Raw genomic sequence first — 21,114 nt, forward strand, 5'->3', positions numbered from 1 at the left:
TCACTACCTCTTTCATGGCTGGATATAACCTTCTCTGATGATCCACATAAGAAGCGTATGACTCTTCCATTAAATCCTATGCATGCATATGGTGGGACTAATCCCCTTGATATAAGAAATCGACCATCCAAATGCAGTTTTAAATTTCCTCAACACTCTCAACAATTTCTCTTTTTCATCTAAAGTAAGAGAGGAAGAGATAATTACCGGATATGTCGACTTCTCACCCAAGAAAGCATAACAAAGATGACTAGGCAATTCCTTCAAAACATGGGTTGAAGGTATTATTGCTGAACATTTTTCTTCTTCCAACTTCTCCTGTGTGGCTTCCTTTACCTTTGGCAAGTATTCAAGAGCCAAAATTTGCTCTCTCAATTCCCAATCATCATCATCCACTCTACTAACAGTACTAGAAAGGCATCTTTCTAATGGATCTTCTATTGTATGACCTATACCAATCTCAGCAACACAAGAGTCAATTATATCAATGCTTTTACAAGTACTCACCTCGTCGTTACCTTTAATAGCCTTATAGATGTTGAATATCACAACTTCCCCACCAACTCTCAAGGTGAGTTCTCCTTTGTGTACATCTATCAATGCTTTTCCAGTGGCTAAGAATGGTCGCCCAAAAATCAATGGAGAATCTTGATCTTCCTCCATATCAAGTATTACAAAATCACCGGGAAAAATAAACTTGTCAACTTTTACCAAAACATCTTCTACAATTCCACGAGGATAGGTGAGTGACCTATCTGCAAGTTGCAAAGTTATAGTGGTTGGTTTTACCTCCCCAAGCTTCAAGTCCCTGTAAATAGAAAATGACAAGATTAATACTTGCTCCAAGATCACATAAAGCTTTATTAACATGATTACCACCAATAATGCAAGGAATAGTAAAACTCCCTGGATCTTTTAGTTTTTGTGGTAACTTCTTTTGGAGAATGGCGCTACACTCTTCGGTCAACCTCACTGTCTCGAACTCTTGCAGCTTCCTCTTCTTTGGCATCACATCTTTTATGAACTTTGCATAGTTTGGTAATTTGCTCTAAAGCATCAGCAAATGGAATGTTGATGTGAATCTTCTTGAAAATTTCCAAAAATTTTGCAAATTGATAATCAATAATCTTCTTCCTAAATCTCTGTGGGTGTGGAAGAGTCGGCTTAAATACTGGAGGTTGTTCAACTTCAACTTCAGCTTTGGATCCCTCGGTTTCAACTTCTTCAACTGTCTTCTCGCTTTCCTCATTCTCTTTGGATTTTTTAACCTCAAGTTCTTTTCCACTTCTCAAAGTTACAGCTTTGCATTGCTCCTTTGGATTCACTTCAGTATTACTTGGGAATTGACCTCTATTTTGATCTCTCAATGCATTAGCCAACTGTCCAATCTGTGTCTCCAATGATTTCATTGTGGCACCCATATTTTCCATGTGAGTTTCCATGCCATCAAGACGAGATTCAGTCCTAGCCATCCTTTTACTAGATTCAACAACAAATGTCCCAACTAGATCCTCAAGTGAAGGTTTTCCTTCCCCCTTTGATGTATTGAACCCCGGTGGAGGATTCAACACATTCTTATTATTAGCATATGAAAAATTCTCATGATTTCTCAAACCAGGATGATAAGTGTTAGGGAGAGGGTTACCTCGATATCCTCCGTATCCACCAAAATTCCTATTGTTGATATAATGAGCCTCATCAAGAATTTGGGGTTCATTAGTAACAACCGATGCATTTTCAACCTCTGGTGTACTAGCTTTATTCATAGTTGCAATTTGAGTTGTTAAAGCTGAAACTTGTGCAGTCAGTGATGTAATAGGATCTACGGCATAAATTCCAGCTGGTTTCTTTACTTCTGACCTCTCAGACGGCCACTGATAACTGTTAATGGTCATCTGTTCAAGCAAATCATATGCTTGATCAGGTGATTTGGCAAATATCGTGCCACCAGCTGCTGCATCCACAGTGCCTCTTGTTTGTCCATTCAGACCATTGTAAAACAATTCAATCTGTACCCAATCTTCAAAACCATGGTTTGGGCACCTCCTCAACGACTCCTTATATCGTTCTCATGCCTCATATAATTGCTCAAAGTCAGTCTACCTAAAAGTACTTATCTCAATTTTCAACTGTTCAGACTTCGCACGTGGAAAATATTTAGCAAGGAACTTGGTTGCTAACTCCTGCCAAGTAGTGATACTCCCCAAAGGAAGCGATTGGAGCCATCCTCTTGCTTGGTCCCTAAGAGAAAAAGAAAACAAGCGCAATCGAATTATATCATCAGGAACACTATTTATCTTTACCGTGTCAGTGATTTCAAGGAATGTTTTGAGATGTAGATGAGGATCTGCAGTAGCGGCTCCCCCAAACTGGTTCTGTTGAACCATGTTTATCAATGCGGGCTTGTGCTCAAAGTTGTTTGTATTAATAGTCCCTCGTGCTATGCCCGAATAATGAGCATTTAGTACCGGCCTAAAATGATCTCTAATGGGTATTGCAGGAGGTGGATTTTCATTATCTCTGTTGTCAGTCATTGCTTGAATCTCTTCTCTTCTCGCCTTTCTTAATCTTCTTACGGTTCTTTCGATCTCAAGATCAAAGATAAGCAAGTCAAGATTTTGCGATCTTCGCATGCACTGTCAAACAAAGATAAGAAACAAATCAATGTTTAATGTAATACAATAAAAACAGCTCTAAATTAAAATCTAGACTAATTGGTAACAATACTAATATAAATTTTAAATAAACACTCCCCGGCAACGGCGCCAAAAACTTGTTGCGTGTTTTCTTAATTGCTCGCAAGCGTACGACGTCAAGTTATAATAAAATGTATTTTCAAGTACAAGTGTCGATCCCACGAGGAGTATGTATATAAATGTATATTAGTGCTTGTAATTAAAATAGTCTAGACTTTATTTAGAAAAATCAATTAAAAGATTTGTTCACAAGAATAGCTATATTGAAAATGGATTTAAATAAAATATAACACCAAACTTTTTAGCAAATAACAATGGAATAAAAGATCTAGAGGTCCGATTTCACTCAACTATCCACCATGTGTAATTTCTTGTAGCTATTTTGTAAAACTCCTTCTTATTCAATAGTCAAGAATCCTATAATTATCTACTCCCTCTCCCGAGTATTAGTAGATTTTAGTTATCTAAAATTTGATTGCAATGTTCCCATCAACAATCTACAAATAAATAACACATCAAGCACTAGATTCTCTATAAGCTTCAATAGCATTATAGGCCCTCCCAAACTCTATAAATACCATTGATGTATTTTTTTTCTTTTTTTTTTTGTTTATAATTTCCTCTTCCGAGTGATAAATTGTAAACATATAATTCATTCAAATTATGGCCAATAAATTGAAAGGATTAAGATTGAAATAATACAAAAGAACAAGATGAAGGACTTAAATAGCTTAGTTCATAGATTCCAACACATGGTTTCTAGTTTTGTTCCATCATTCCTCTAGAAATAAAAATTAGTTCATAATAACACAATCAAAACAACAAAACATGGTGCTAAAACAAGACATATCAAATGAAAAATAAAAGAAAGAAGAACTTAGAACAAGAGTTTGAAGTGCTGATTCCGTCCCCGGATTTGTGCAAAAGATTTCTCAAGAACTAGATGAACTTGAGTCTTCAATCATCTAGCAGCAGCCTCCCCTCTTTCCTTGGCTCCTCAATACCCTAGATGGTAAGAAAATGATGTATTTTATAGTCCTAGACAAGCCTCAATCCGCAGCACACCATTATCTTGGACTTCCATGCGCAGCACACCAAGTTACAGATTTTTCGGATTCTGTCGTGCAGGGACCGCGGGTGCGGTACAGAACCTACCGCGGGTGCGGTGTTGCTTCTGGTGTGCAAACGCAGGTGCGATACTCCTTTTAGGGCGGGTGCACTGTCTTACCGCGGCTGCGGTGCTACATATACCGCGGGTGCGGTGCAGCTGCTGTATTTTTCTTATCTTTGGCACTTTCCAATTCAACACTTTAATACTCCACACTCTCATTCTAAGCTTCCAAACTATAAAAACAAAAACAACAACAAATCACATAAAACCTGCTCAAGAATCACAGAATTCCAAGTTAAAAACAAGTAATAAAAGTACAATAAATTGCACTTATCAACCACTCAAATACCGTCTTGCAGAATGACGTAAAACTTGTGTATGTAGTCTTTCTTACATAGACGTTAAAGAAGTGTTGGCTGGAAGGTGTTGCCTTCAGTCTAGTCTAGGAGTTCAGTTAGACAGTAGTGTAAGTCCTAAGCTGAGTGGGTTTGTACAAGTAGTTGTATAAATCAAAGCCTTCTAGTGGATCCTACCCGAGGTGGAAGAAGGGGTGACATAGGAGCAGTTGAAGTCTTCGAACATCCATAAACATATCTTGTGTACTTTTCTGATTAATTGTTGTTTTCAAACTGTTTGGATTAGTTAGAGTATTCGTCCCTTCAGTTGTCACCATAACCGAACTGATGAATGCAAAAACTAATCTATCCTTTTTCAGTTATTCAATTACACAGGATATATAAAATATATCAGTGTTTCTTATCGAAGGATTAATTCGAGTATTTTCCGCTTGATTTAAAATCAAATCGATCTAATTCATCGGTGTAAACATTCTTATAACACAAGCTATTGCATCTCATCAACGCTTTTAGAGGCTTTTATCGATCCAACAATTGGTATTAGAGCTAACTGTTCTAAGAAGAAAATTTGAAAACTGATATTTCTTTAAAATATGTTTTAAAATGGTTTTCAAAACCCATGTGTTTTCCGTGATGTTTTTGTTGTTTAAGCTGTGTGCAGGATTTTTGAGTTCTACTGACAGCAGGATAGCTAAACTGATAAGCGATTTAGTAAATTAAGAGAATTTTTTTAACGTGTGTCTATGTGTACTCCATTTAAGTACATTTTGTTTTTATTTTGGTAAAATTCACTATTATATTAATTTTATTTTTATTTTTTTCAGTTTGAATATTTGAATGAAAAATATTTTTGCTGATTTATGATTTAAGAGAGTTGTCATTATGTCGCGGATCGAAAAATGTCATATAAATAAGTGAATATATATGATTTATTGTCATGATGCATTTTTTTGTATGTTGTTTTATTATATTTAGATTGATAAATACTTATAAATATGATGTTATTCAAATGATTTTAAACATTATCTAATATTCCTGATTATATTTTTTAGTCACATATGTGCATCGCACGTGAATATTCCTAGTTATATTAAATATGTGATTTGTATAGATAATATGTACATTTTTTAATTTTTAAATTGAATGAAATATTTTAGTTATGGGTAAATTATATAAAAAACATGAGTTACTGAAATGCTGGGTGTGATTAATTAACTTTAAAATTTACTAGGAAATTTATGGTTTAATTAATTTCCACGTGCATGATTGTCGCTGGATTATGCGTAAATGAGATTTTACCTAGTTATAAATAGGTAAATTGTCATTTTGGTCCTATAACTTTGATCAATAGTGGGTTTGATGTTACATCTCGGTTTTCTCGTGTCCAAAACGCAGAAGAAGTTTTAAAAATTTTAGATCTTGACATTCAAGATGTATTTTTGGACACTTGTATGATTTTAATAAATAAACATACATAGAATGTTTAGTTTTTACCTTTAGTGAAATTTCACTTGGCTCTAACTATGCCGGTATAAGCGAACGTAGCTCTTGATGTAAATCCCACGTACGTTCTTCAAATTTTCTTTCTTCAATCTCCTAATTCGCTCCACGACTGGATTGATTGTTCATCTTCTAAATTGCACTAGAAATTTAGAAGATATTTTTCGTTGAGATGGAAGAACACAAGGAGAGTGAGAGGAGGTGTTTTTTAAAAATCCCTTGGCTTGGAGGCTAGGGTTTTTCGAAAATTATGAATGAATTCTCTTTAACCCTAAGCCTAATACACATATATATAAGCTTAGGGCCCATTAATTAAATTAAATACTTAATGGGCTTAATCAATTAATTATTCTAGTCCAACTAGTTTAATTAATTAATTAATCTTTTAAAGTCCAATTAAGAACCTTAATAATATGTATGTTGGTCTTGTACTCCTACAAGTCCATTATACATATATCCATTACATTTAATTTAAATCTCTTATAAATTTAACATTTGAATTTAAGATTTAAATTATAAATTCAACTCCTTGAATTTATCACCTCCAAAATTTAATATTTAATAAACTAACTTTTGAGTTTAATAAATTAAATTCTCAAATTTTATAAATTCAACTCCTTGAATTTATTCTCTCCAAATTTCATAAATTCAACCTCCTTGAATTTATTTTCTCAAAATTTAATTATCATAAATTCAACTAATTAAATTTACTATATCATAATATAAATTCAGCTTCTTGAATTTATTATCTCAACGGGAACAAAATAATCCAGTACTTGTGTAACATCTACTCATTTAAAAATGCGAAAATATTTTTTTTTTAAAGATCTCATTTTTTTGAAAATAAGCATTTAAATAAATCCCATGCAAACAATCCACTTAAAATCATCATTTAAAAATTTTCATCAACAATTACCAATAAAATGAAGCGGAGTAATTATTTTCAGGAAAATTATTTTGTTACACGATTTATTTTCATAAATTAATTTAAAACGTTGTTAAGTGCATTTTTCAAAAATGGGATTTATCGGATATTTTTACCCGCAATATTTTTATTTTAACGGTACGTGAATTTTGTCGAATCGGGAGACTTTTTAAGGGTTCGGCTAATATTTTCAAATTTTTTTCAACATTAAATATTTTTCGGGAGTGCGTTTAGTTTTAATGGGCCTACTTTTAAACTTATTGAACTTAAGACCCTTTTTAAGAATTTTTAAAATACAATTTTGGCCCATTAATTAATATTTTACCTATATAACTGAGCACCTAAGCAACAAATTAACCCTAAACCTAGTGCTTTACTCCCTCACCCAGCCGACACCCCACTCAGAATTCCTCACCATCTCGAGATTCTCAACAGCAAAGCTCAAGAACCTTCGGCCATTGCAATCCTCGCTTAGACCAATTCTCTCGGCGCTTTCTCCTCATTCTCCTCGAGTCTTTACATCATAAGGCACGCATATGTATCTTTATTTCTGCATCATCCAAGCCTTATTCTATCGTGTGCATGCATATGTATGGGGTTTTTTTTCGATCTAGCCATGTGCAGGGGAGTTTTCATTTTTTTTTTGTTCAAATACTTGCATTCTTTGTTTCCACTTAGGTCACCTCTGATTTGTTGCAAGGGGACGGCTGTCATGTGTGCTGAAGGGTGGTTTCCACCATGAAAGAAAGGGTGGTTAAGCTGGAAGTGTAACTCGGTCGCGTTTCGTTGTAGGTGATGAGGGCCGATCGTTTGTGAGCTTGGGTGAGGCTCGATCTACGCTCCTTCCATGCCAGCCATGCGAGGGCTTCCTCCAGCCCTGGACCGGACCCTGGTGGGTCTGAGATGGGGCTGGGATGGATCGAACCAAGCAGGAGGCTAGGGAGCGAACAATCGAGTCGTTGGGTAGAGTAGTCTCGGGAGGGGGCTGCTGTCGTGTCTAGGTTCCTAGGAGTTAGCCGCTTGCATCGGGGGTGGGGGAGGTTGCTTGGTTCAGGGGTGTGCCTTGGTGTCTGGTCTAGGTCTACAGTAGGTGGTTTCATGGCTGGGACGATGGATTAGCTTGAGGTGTGAGTTTTTGGGAGAAAGGTGTGCTTGAGGTGTCGAATTAAGAGAGGACCGAGAATTTTAGCATATTCTGGAATTTTGCCGTGGGTTTGGGGAGCCTAATGACATTGTTTTAGGGCCTATTAAGTGTTTCTATGATATGGTGAAAGTTGTAGATGATTTGGGTAGATTTTGGATCGATTCGGATTAAAATCGGAACCCCAAACCGAGTTTTAAAATGAATTAGATGAGCGGCGAATTGGGCTCGAGTTTACGTCTAGGAATGCTTTTAAAAATATTTTGGAATATTTTAAGGGGTTTGGTAAGCTTCGGTTCAATTTTAGAGGTCCAGGGATGAGACGATAATTTTGGGTTTCCAGGGGCAAAATGGTCATTTTGCACCCGGGTAGAGATTTTGGTCATGGCAGCGCCCTGAGCACAAATTTATGATATTTTTAATGTTCATGCATCATGATTCACGATTTTTAAGATTCTATAAGATATACGTTGCATGCTTGAATTTAAAGAGAATTGCATATGTGCACGATTTTTATAAGTGATGTAAATGATGATATTTTGAATGATGGAAATTAGTTGTGATTATCGAAATATATGTAAATGTTTAAGATGTATTATTAAATGCTGATGATGAGGCCTAGGCACAGTGAATGAGTAATCCTGTCACTGATGTCCGACAGTCGCCGGGTACCGCGGTTTTATGTATGATGGATCCATCGTAAATGATATGTACAATAGTCACCTCTAATGAACTGAATGAAAATGATAAATGGTGAATGATGATTAATGATGAGCTGTTTTGACATGACACGATTGCATATGGCACGTTTACATTAAGCTTTTAAAGTTCATGAAAGATATCTTGATTATGATATTTTTCACTCTTGTGTGCTACGTATAGGTATTTGTTATTTATGGTACATGTGTGTTGAGTCTTTAGACTCACTAGACGTGTGTGATGCAGGTGAGTTCGATGTCGAGGAGAATGGAGGTGTTGGACTCTGAGTTAGCGGACCTAGTGGGCGACCCGACCCGAGGGCCTATGATTTTTCCGCACATTAAGATTTTTGGTTTTGGTGAGGATACGATGATTTTACACTCTGTTTTATTTTTCAGTTGGTGTTAGGATTTTACTCGTTTTTACTCCGCTTCATTTTATTGGTAATGGTTGACGAAAATTTTTAAATGATGATTTTAAGTAGGATTGTTTGCATGAAATTTATTTAAATGCTTATTTTCAAAAAAAAAATGAGATCTTTTAAAAAAAAATATTTCCGCATTTTAAATGAGTAGATGTAACAACTTGTGTGACCCTCAATGGTTCAGGGATACAGCTAGCCGTGGGTTCACAACTCTTTATGATTCAAAACATAATCTTTTATTCGGGCTTACCCGAATTTGCCCAATTTTATGTATCAACAATTGATCATGAGAATGTCAGAAATCATATTTCTGATTAAATCCACCGAATCATGGCAAGAGCGTCTAGTAGCATCGCCACATGATTCCCTAGGTATCACTGATAATGCCTGCAAGAACCAGTCGGTTATGATTAACGTATAGTATGGTCCCATCATCTCATATATCTCGATCGAATCTGCAATCATTGGTTCATCGAGGGTTGCATAAGAACTCGATAACTATGTGATACATATAATAGTGGCATCGCATGTACTATTGGAGAACTCCTTCTCAACGTACATCTCATACTCTGGCCAGAGATTCCACGCACTATTATTTCATCAGATCACATATGATATCCACACACGTAGGTGAGCGGTGATTCCCCGACTACAATGCACTGGCTTCTATATGTGTCGCAACTGTATCCAACCTCGCCACCTGATAACTTTCCTGGAGTCGGTAAACGAGTCAAAGCACAACCGTAGCATATAGAGCTTCAGTGTTGTCTCGGGTCGTAAGGACTAATGGTATACAATCATAACCATAGACTTATCATCTCGATGAATGATAACCACTTGGAAAGTCCGAGGGAGGGTAGTTCTATATGTGTCGCAACTGTATCCAACCTCGCCACCTGATGACTCTCCTGGAGTCGGTAAACGAGTCAAAGTACAGCCCTAACATATAGAGCCTCAGTGTTGTCTCGGGTCGTAAGGACTAATGGTATACAATCATAACCATAGACTTATCATCTCGATGAATGATAACCACTTGGAAAGTCCGAGGGAGGGTAGTTCGGTATAATCATCATATGACTATCCATCTGCATGTTTGAACATCTCTATGCCCTTATCAAGAAACACAATACACAACATCACAGATGCTAGTCTGTAGCTCAAGCGACCTTTATCCATGTTTTAGGTGGCTGAATCGACTAGGAACAAATTTAGAATATGTATTGTTTACAAATGAGTTTCAATATCGAATTACGATTCATTTGTATTAAAACATAATCAAAGACTTTATCTATGCTGATTGCATGAGTATACAGATAAAGTGAAACGAAACTATTAAAAGTTAAATTATATTAAAATAAAAATTGTTTATTACAACTAAATCAATAAAATCCCTAGCCAACAGTTGGCTTACAGGGCTTCTACTCTAACATTTGATTCAGTAAATATTCAAAACTTATAAAATAGTCCAATAACTTTTCTTTTTTGACTCTTTTGATTTTGTCGGTGTTACATCAACGCCAAATCGAAAAAATAACTAAAATTGAAAATAATAATAAACAAAGATAAATTCGACAGCACAGACAATCATAATAAAAAATAGGCAAATATTACGTTTTGTAATGTGCCAAACAAGCATTGTTGATGAGGACTTCTTGGACAGACAACATCGATGTAGTTGTTTTTCTAGTGTTTGGGTTTGGGATGGGAATGGGAGTATTGGCATTTTTGGAGAAGAATTAGAGAAGATAAATATTTAAGAAAATATTTTTTGTTGTTTGTAGATTTTATTTATTTATAATTAATAATTAATTTTTAGTGTCTAGATGTAAAAAGTCACCGATGTAATTCTCTCTTCAAAATCCCAAAATGTCCAAGTTATTAGTCTATGTTCGCATGTTCGTTGTCAAATAAGCATTTCTCGGTCTCATCAATCAGGGTTCCGACACACAAAAAAAAAAGAAGAAAATCCAAATAAATGTGAGTTACTGTACTAAGACAGCAAATTGACTTATGAGCGGACCAAAACTGGAAAATGTAATAGTTACGGGATTAAGACGCAACTCTCCCATTTTTAGCTTATACATTATATTTTATCAATGACGTGCATTAATACAAGCTTGTAAAAGATAAAAATAACATACTTTATTTAGCCAAGGGCTTGAATTAAATATTTTAACGAAATATTCATTACCCCCTTAAAATATGTATAACATTAATATAAATTATTATTATTGTTTGAAGTGATACAGATCTTTTAAAAAAAACATGGCAAATAATCACTTGTGCAATTCCATAATCCAAATGCTATAAGAAGAGCAAATTTTGAAGAGTTTAGTGAAACCAGCTTCACTGGCCAAGGCTTCATATTGCTGCAGAGTCATCTCTTTCCCACTTGGGCTGTATGCTAACATCATCACATCTGTCATGGCTCCCAACGCATCCCTATTGTTGCTGCTGCTGTTACTTGGGGTATCAGATAATATACATTCTGCAATAATCACTTTTCCATTTATTGTGGTAAAGCTTCGTGGCAATTCTTCAAGATTTTTATGCATCTGTATCATTCCAGTCATGAAGAATCCACAATATATATATACATACTAAAAAAATACACGTGTGTTGTACATGAGCAATTAAAATGTTTAAAATATATAAATGAAATTTTGATAATATTTAAATGAATTAAAATATGGCTAGTAGCATTTATCAATTGAAACAAAAAAAATTACAAAAAAGAAAAATCATGACCATAGACGATATATGAATCAGAAAAATTATCTTATCCACATAACATATTTTTCAAAATGCTTCTTGGTTGATTTTGACAACTCGACAACTCTTTTTCGTAGTTTTTATAATATGCGTATAACTATTTTGGTATACTCAACAAGTATATGATCATCTTTAACACTTATTATGTTATTTAGAATCCTCATCGGGGATCTAACATGCTTGTAGTTTGCTTCTCTATCACGACATTTTTTCGATTTTCTACACTGTTTTTATCCGGTAATCTTATATTTCGACTATTTTTTTGTTGAATGATATTTCAGTTTATGACAATCATTAACTGTAACTCCTAAGAAAAATTATTTTAGTTGTGATAGGTTTTCACTTGTGAGTAAAAGTATGTATAGCTTATATATTCTTCAACAAAATAACAATGAATGATGTTGTAATTTCTTCAAATGTCGTGATATTTGCAATATCAATTTTATATATTTAATATCAATATTATTAATATATAGCTATAAGATTAATAATTTTTTAACAATTATTTGTCAATCACTGTGAGAAATAATACTTGAAAATCTATTCAAATTACTATATATTAGAACTGTGTCCTCGTTTAATTTGACGCAATTCAGGAAATTCACCTCATTAGTCATTTTTTTAGAAGCTTTGGAACAATTATTGCGTTTATATATCATATCATGATGATAATATAGTTTCAATCTCATTTGTTGTGTCTAGAACATAATATTATATTATTCATTGAAACAAAACAAATTTTCTTCTATCGAGTTTACATTTTGTTTAGAATATTTTATATCTTGTGGAACGATATAAAAATAATTATTGTATTTTAAAAATTATGAGAAAAGACACGAATAACATAATTAAGATAGGCATATGAGATAATAGATATCATTCAAATATATATATAAAAGTATTTGTTTTATTCAATATCTCATCTAATAATACAACTTTTTAGATTTCATGAGCATTTTATGATAGTCAAAATTAATTTGATGAAATATTGTAGAATTATATTTGTATTTCACTATTTGGCTAAGTGAATGTATTTGGCGAGAAGTTTTCAATACTACCATCTTATATCTTATGAATTAGCCAATTAGTCACTTTGACTAAAAAAGAGATAAAACCAACCTCGTAGCCATCTCGGAATATATCGAGATGATATTGGATGAAATAAAGTGCAACTAGTTCAATGTCTCAATTTACTAAAAATTTACAAAATTGATCTATTGTGTCCACAAAGCTTTAGAATTGTTCTCATACTATTATAAATAGAATGAAAATTGTGTACACTTTGTTTTTCATGCATTTCTTTTTCTTGATGAAGACTTTTTTCTTTTTGAAAAACGATTTTATTCTTTGAGAAATATTGACATTTTATATCATCCATACAACAAATCAACACAAATGACATATATCAACAAAACAAGTTAACACTAGGGTAAGAAACTCGTCTCATTACAAGAACACTAAATGATCAAATGAAGCATATTATTTAGTAATATTTATCTAGCAACATATATAAAAAATTGACCAAATGACTTAAAAACAGTGTTTGAATTCAGTTACATACAAACATTTCTCTCAATCATGTATCTCAATTGACACATAAAGAGTCTGAAAATATCTCTATTCTAAATGGGAGAAAAAAGTCTTATATGAGCTTGATATTTATTAATAATTTATTTTTATTTAATTCGTCTCATCTCCCTTTGTCTTCCCATTATTATCTATCATTTCATGAATTTGACTGCGATGTATAATTTAAGAAATTAAAATTAAATTAAATTAATAATTATTTTTATTGAGTTAAGTACACTATTAATGATTTTTTACAACTAAATAAAAAATGACTTAAATAACATCATGAATACGACGAATTGTAAAAAAAAAGTAAAATAGTAAGCTCACAATTGGAAGTCATATATTTAATAGATATTATCAATATATAATATATTATTTAGGGATTTTTTTAGCATCATATATCGAAATTGACTAAATGCTTAAATATTTGCATTGAAATCACTTACATACAAACTTTTTCTCTCAATCATGTATCTATGTTGATACATAAGTACTCTAAAAATATCTATATTTTAAATGAGAAAAAGATATTTTATATGATCTTAATATTTATTAATAATTTAATTTTATTCAACCTCACTCATCCATATATTTAATAGATATTAATAGATAATATATTAATTAGGGATATTTTTTTAGCATCATAAATCAAAATTGACTAAATGCTTAAATATTTATTAATAATTTAATTTTATTCAACCTTACTGTCACCCCAGGGACGGGGTTGGTCGACACCGGCAGTTGCTCTCAAATTTACATTTGAAAACAACAAGCCTCAGAAGTACAAAATTCATAAACCAATCTTTTTATTCATAATACTGAATATTACATTGTCTGATACAAACTCAAATATCTAAAGTTTTACAGCGAAAATGTAAAACCAGACATAACAAAGCTTTAGTAGATATCGCGGAAAACATAATTTAGGAATGAAAAACAACAGTCTTCTTCACTAGCCCCAAAACTGATTCTGCTCTTCTTCTTCTAACGTTTCTTCCTCGTTCTTATCTGAGATGAGTTTGATGGGTCAGTAATATGGTCGTCACACAATAAGCGGGGGCGGGAATAGCTCCCAGTTTTCAGAAACCATTTTTTAACAGACACATTAATACAAATAATATATAAAAACTCTTATTTTCAGAACGTGAAATAGTATTCAGGAATAACATGATTCAAAACAGAAATCAGAACTGAAAATTTATCAAGTAAGCATTGAGCACGTTTGTGAATTTCATGGCTAAACTGATATCAGTCCCTTATATGTTCTTTCCTCTAAGGGGTGAGGCCTGTAATCAGTAATCAGGATTCAGGAATCAAGAATGTTCAGAATATATATTCCTACCATAGTTCACTAGGTTTTAGTGTTTCAAAAAAATAAGAAATCAGAAATCAGAAACAAAATACATATACTTTGCTTCAAAATAGAAATTATCAAACTGATTTCAAGATATTTATACATAAGCCCACTTACTGTAATTTGCTAGAAAGCTTCGGTTGAAGTCTGAAAATCTGCTTGCTCTCGCTACTGGATTTTACTGCTTGAACAAAGGCACTCTCTTAACTCAAATTTTCAAGTGATAACTCAAGATTTGTGTAACACCAATTCAGAGATTCGATGGTGTTATTTATAGGAAAAATTCTGTCTGTTAGCCTCCCAATTAATGGCCATAATTTGCCATTATGTGACATTAACAGCCTTTATCCAATGTTAAATGCTTCAGTTACAAGTCATAAGCAGAATCAGTAGCTGTCTGCTGGAATCTAGTTCTACTGAACTCTTCTGCTGCTGGATTCTATCTGCTGGAAAAATACCAGCTTCTGAAATATTAATTGCTGCTGGAATTGTTAGTTTCTGTTGAACTTTTTGCGTTGCTGCTGAGTATTGCTAGCTGCTGAAAAATGCTAGCTACTGCTGGAAATTCGGGTTCTCACACTTACTCATCTACATTCGTCTTCCCATTATTACCTTAATATTCGAAATATTAAATTTTTTTAATTCATAACATTATTATAGTAATTTTCTATGAATTTGATGTCAATGTATAATTAAAGTAATTAATTTAAATTTATAAGTAAAATTAAAACAATAAATACCTTAACTAAGTACTCTATTAATAATCCTATTAAATTAACGTAGAAAATAATTTAAAGAACCACATGAACATGACAAATTAAAAATCAAACAAATATATATTAAAGAAGAGGGTATGTATAGTTAAAAATGTGAGCAAACACCTTCATGAAAATGTCTTGCCCTTTGGGCACACTGGCAAACATGTCTCCACCGATGTGTTCTATGCCTAATACGTACACAAACACGCGAATTAAAATCTTGAGCAACTGAACGTACATACGTTAACGTTTTCTCAAATTTTAGAAAAAAAAGTACCGGGGTAAGATGGAGCGACTTGAATAACATGTGGCAAATCAAAGTTGATGGCCTTAATTGATGGGTACTTAGAGACGATCATGTCGAGAGTGACTCCGATTCCACCGCCAACATCCACCAGGGACTTGAGACCTTGAAATCCCTTGTATATTTCCACGATTTTCTTCTTAATGATAACAGAATGATTATACATACATAGATTGAGCACGTTGTTAAATTTTGAATCTGTGGCCGCGTACTTATATAATGTCATTCCATGTGCTTTGTGCCATGCCCCGGGATGGGGGTTGGTTGACACCGGCGTTGCTCTCAAATTTACATTCGAAAACAACAAGCCTCAGAAGTACAGAATTCAGAAACCAGTCTTTTATTCATAAATACTGAATATTTCAATTTCTGATACAGCGGAAATGCCAAATGTTTTACAGCGGAAATATAAAATCAAATATAACAACGTTTTAACAAATGCATCGGAATAAACATAAACTAGAACTGATAAACAACGGTCTTCTTCACCAGCCCTAGAAATGAATCTGCTCTTCTTCTTCTAACTTTTCTTCCTCGTTCTTATCTGAGATGAGTTTGGTGGGTGGGTGATATGTTTGTCACTCAATAAGCAGGGGCGAGAATAACTCCCAGTTTTCGAAATCGTTTTCAACAGAAACAGTAATACAAGAATATATAGAAAACTCTTATTTTCAGAACAAAAATCAGAATTCAGAAATCACAGGTTTCAAAACAGAAATCAAATTAATAAGCACTGAGCACGTTAGTGAATTTCATGGCTAAACTGATATTAGTCCCCTATATGATCTCTTCTCTAAGGGGTGAGGCCAGAATCAGAATCAGAATTCAGAAATGTTCAGAATATATATTCCTACCATTAATTCACTGGGGAGTTTCAGTGCTTCAAAATCATATATCAGAAATTAAACATTCAGAAACTGTGCTTTAAAACCGAAACAAACTGATTTCAAGATATTTATACATAAGCCCACTTACCGTAATTTGCTAGAATTTCGGTTGAAGTCTATTGGAAATCTGGTTGCTCTCGCTACTGGATTTTACAGCTCGATCAGGGCACTCTCTTAGCTCGAAAATTTAAGTAATAATCTCAAGATTTGTGTAACACCAATTCAGAGACTTGAGGGTGTTATTTATAGGCAAAAATCTGACTGTTAGCATCCCATTAATGGCCATAATCTGTCATTATGTGCCATTAGAGCCTTTATTCCATGATAAATGCTTCAGTTACAAGTCATAAACAGAATCAGTAGCTGTCTGCTGCAATCTCGCACTACTGAACTCTTCTGCTGCTGGAAAAATATCATCTTCTGAAATATTAGCTTTTGCTGAAAATGATAGCTTCTGGAATTGTTTACTTCTGCTAGCTTCTGCTAAATGCTAGCTACTGCTGGAATGCGATTTCTCACACTTTGTTGAATGGAATTGTTGCCTCCAATATAGCATCTTTCAAGTGGTACCTGTCCTTAATTCCAAGCATTCAAAATATTAATAAATAAATGGTCCACAAAACTATTAACTTGAGTTCTATACTGATATAGAAAAACTTATCTAATGTATATAATTAATTACCAGCTTTCCATCAAGACCTTGTCTTGAATAAAAGTGATGTCAGTGCTATACAGGCACCATCCTCGTTTTTTGTCAACAAATTGCTCACCGGAGCTAAAGAGTATTGCAGCTCGAAACCGCCAAAGGCATGTTGGATGCAAAGTGGGAGTCTTTGGTTGGAAGCTTGGATCACTACAAGAAAAATGCTAAACGAATCCGTTGTCGTAGGCCTTTAAAAACTGTTGTAACTGAGGGTGTTGTTGAAAGTCCGTTCAACGACAACGGTTTTTATCCGTTGTTGTAGCTCAATTTGCGACGGTTTTTAAAGGATACGGATATTTATAGACAATTTAGTGACGGTTTATGGTTAAACCGTCTCTATTAGCGACGGTAATTTCATTTAACCGTCTCAAATTTAAAAATCGGCGCTCATTTTAGCGACAGTTTTCACTAAACCGTCGGTAATTTAAAATTAGCAATGATTGTAGAAAACCCGTTGCTAAATTAAAACATGCGACGGTTTTAAATAAAACCGTCGCGAAATTTAGCGACGGTTAAATTTCGCGACGATTTTATTTAAAACCGTCGACAGTTTAAAAAAACTGTTGTCGTTGACCTCCTAAAAGAAAACGATTTTTACAAAATCGTTGTAAAAACGCACCTACGACAATGGTTGAAAACCGTTGTTAAAAACTATACGACAACGGTTTTTCATAAAAATCGTTGTCGTGGGTGCGTTGTCGTTGGCCATTTTTCTTGTAGTGGATGCAACTTCAGAAGCGGAAAGTGAAGCATTCGGTCCAGCTTCTCGAATGATTTCGAGAAGATCAAGTTCTATTGCTGCTTTAAGTACCATAGGAAGCACCGAACCACATGCTAATGCCATGGCAAAACATACATTCTTCTCTTCTAAATATTGATCATCATCCATCGAAATTCTCACTGATGATAATTACTATATGTAAATCGTAAGAAAGTATCCGATCAATGCTATATATATAGTTAGTCGCACATGTTTTGTGAGAACCCGAAATTTTCGAATACAATCAAAAGGATTGGACAAATTCACTATGCATGAAATGTCCCTTGAATATACCAAAGTGACTCTTGGTATGCTTGGATGAATTTATTATAAAAGAGATGACGCTTGATATACCAAATTGATTCTTGGTGTGCTTGGATGAATGAATACAATTAATGCTTGCTTGGAATGAAGGGGTTGGCCATGAGGAATTTCAAAGGGCAAAATCTCACCTATAAATACACCATTGTATTTTGAAGAGACCACACCCAAAATCATCACAAAAATTCGTCCCTCTCCTCTTCATTTCTACTCTCCATTTCGGCGTCTAAGGCAAGAAGAAAAAGGGAGAAGGCTTTGTGCAGTTCGAGTGATCAGAAGATACGTGGAAGTGCTGCTGGAATTGCTTCCGAAAATCTAGGCAAAGTATTGCAAAGTTTCGGTCATCATCTGACCGAGATTCAATGGGAGTTGTACGTTCGGACTCGGCAATTTCGAAAACTACACCTTCGAATTAGTAAGTGGTTTTTGCTATGTATTCCTTTATAATTTAAAATTTGTATAAGTATAACATGACATGATTGTATATGTGTCAAGCCATTTTCAAAAAATGCTATTCATTTTCATAAAAATCTCGATCGATGTACGATGTGTTTCTTTATGTTCGATGTTCTTTGATTCTGCTGAGTCCTTTCACAATTCTGATAAGTATCTTTTGATAAGTCTGATTCATTGATTCACTGTTATGATTCGAATTGGATATGGAACAATGATTATAAATTCTGTCTGGCCCTCATCAGTGGGTATAAAACTGTGTTCTAGCCCTCATCAGTGGGTATAAAACTGTGTTCTGTATGGCCCCCATCAGTAGGTATAAAATTGTGTTTTGGCTTCATCCCTTAGAGGAATAACATACGGGGGACAATTTGACCATAGATGACGAGATGAATAACAATGTTCCGTTTGTTCTGATCTGTTTTATTCTGAATTGTTCTGGTATAAAACTGTGTTTTGGCTTCACCCCTTAGAGGACTAACATACGGGGGACAATTTGACCATTGATGACGAGATGAATAACAGTGTTCCGTTTGTTCTGATCTGTTTTGTTCTGAATTGTTCTGATAAGTTATGTTTCACCCTTTGAGTCTGATTCGGTTAATGTTTGATAAGATAAGTTTTGAAAGTATGTTAAAAGATGTTTTAAAATTATCTTTATATGTATTTGTGGTTATCGATCGGCCCCCACTTGTTGAGTAGTTTCCCAAAGCACTCACCCCTTACATCTCTCCCCAGATAAGAATGAAGAACAATTGAAGGAGGAGGAACATGAGACGTTCTGGGGCTGGTGATCACACCAAAAGATCTAGACTCAAGACTTCGTATTTATTTCGCTTCCGCAATTCTGATATAATTTTCATTTTGTTTTCATTATAAAGACAATATTTATTTATGAAAAGACTGGTGTTTGGCTATTTGCTACGAGGCTTAATTGTTTTCATGTAAATTGATAAACAATGCCGGATATCACCGACGCCGGTCTCGAGACGTGATATTTTAGTGGTATAAGAGCCGCCAGGTTCATAATCCGGCTGGGATTTTGATAGACAAAATTTGGTGAAGTCAAATTTTGGCAAAAGCCCGTGCCTTCCTATCGAAACCATTCTGGTACATTGCACTCATCTCCGTTTATTTAAATCTTCAAGTTCAAGATATCGCCGTATTTGGATGGCTTATGCTTTCGCATTGAATCTCGAAAGTCAATCTCGTCAACGGCTTTCAATCTATACGAAATTACCCTTCTTTCCACTTTTGGAAAATCTCATTCTGTTCGATTCAAATACCTTGCTTATCTGATATTGTAAATTTGATCTCTTTTTCATTCGATATGTATTTGAAATACCCATCGTACTCGTGCTCAGCCGCCCTTCGCATGCATCAACATACCATTGACAACCAAACATGAGAGATTGCAACCTTAAAGGATCAACTCACTAGAAAAAATAAAAGAGAAACAAGAACTCTTGGAGATTAGGAACCTGTTTCAAACTGATGTACAATGTCTCACCCATTATCTTGATCGAGCAGAGAGCTAGCTCGTCCTAACCCTACGTAACCCATCTCACGTGGTACGAATAGTTTCCCCTAACCGAAAGTTGATAGTAAGGATTAAAACTGAGAAGGATCTTGCTAACCGCTCTCATCATCAACATGAAGAACTTGTTAGCAAGCAAGAACATTATATCGCCAAGTTTCATGGCGCTATGGATAGACTACAAGAAAAAAATAATTATATGCACTTCGTTGTCAAAAACATGGAAGAAAAAGTACATATAGATGTAGTGGAAAAAGAACAATGATGATGAAGAGATGATAAGGTATGGTAGACTGGTATTAAGGTTATATGATACGAAAAGAAATAAGTGTAACATTTCTTTGGGAATATACAAAGATAAGTTGAATTATATTTTTGAGAATGTATCTCTTAGATATAAGTTGACTTATATTTTTGGAAATACACCTATCTGATATAAGTTGACTTACATTTTTGGAAATTTACCTATAGAAGATAAGCTTCCGACTTAAGATGAAATTTTTGACTCGGGGATAATAAATTATTTATGAAAATATGAGATAAGAATTATATAAGCTTTGATATTCAAATGTAGAAGTTGATTTTTGTGTCAAAAATTAACGGTATGTACATTAAATTTGGGATACTAAGTACTAAATTTAAATATATATGATTTTTTAATATCTTATGAACGTAAGAAATAATATCTAGTGAGAAATTTATATTATTTTTAGGTCATTTCCTTATGAAAATAAAGTAAGATATTGATGGGCATTGAGAAAGTGTATCATACATAATAAGTTCCGACTCTTCTTATAGTTAAAAAAAAGAAGAAGGAAGATTTGAGAAGAAAGACATCCAA

General features: G+C 34.0%; 1 pseudogene; it reads right to left on the reverse strand.

Moving 5' to 3' along the window:
* Positions 1-11,098: 11,098 nt before the first annotated feature.
* Positions 11,099-20,250, reverse strand: LOC142504559 (caffeic acid 3-O-methyltransferase-like; annotated as a pseudogene).
* Between the last annotated feature and the right edge of the window lie 864 nt (positions 20,251-21,114).

This window comes from Primulina tabacum, chromosome 1, assembly GCF_025594145.1.
Source record: "Primulina tabacum isolate GXHZ01 chromosome 1, ASM2559414v2, whole genome shotgun sequence".
Lineage (NCBI taxonomy): Eukaryota > Viridiplantae > Streptophyta > Magnoliopsida > Lamiales > Gesneriaceae > Primulina > Primulina tabacum.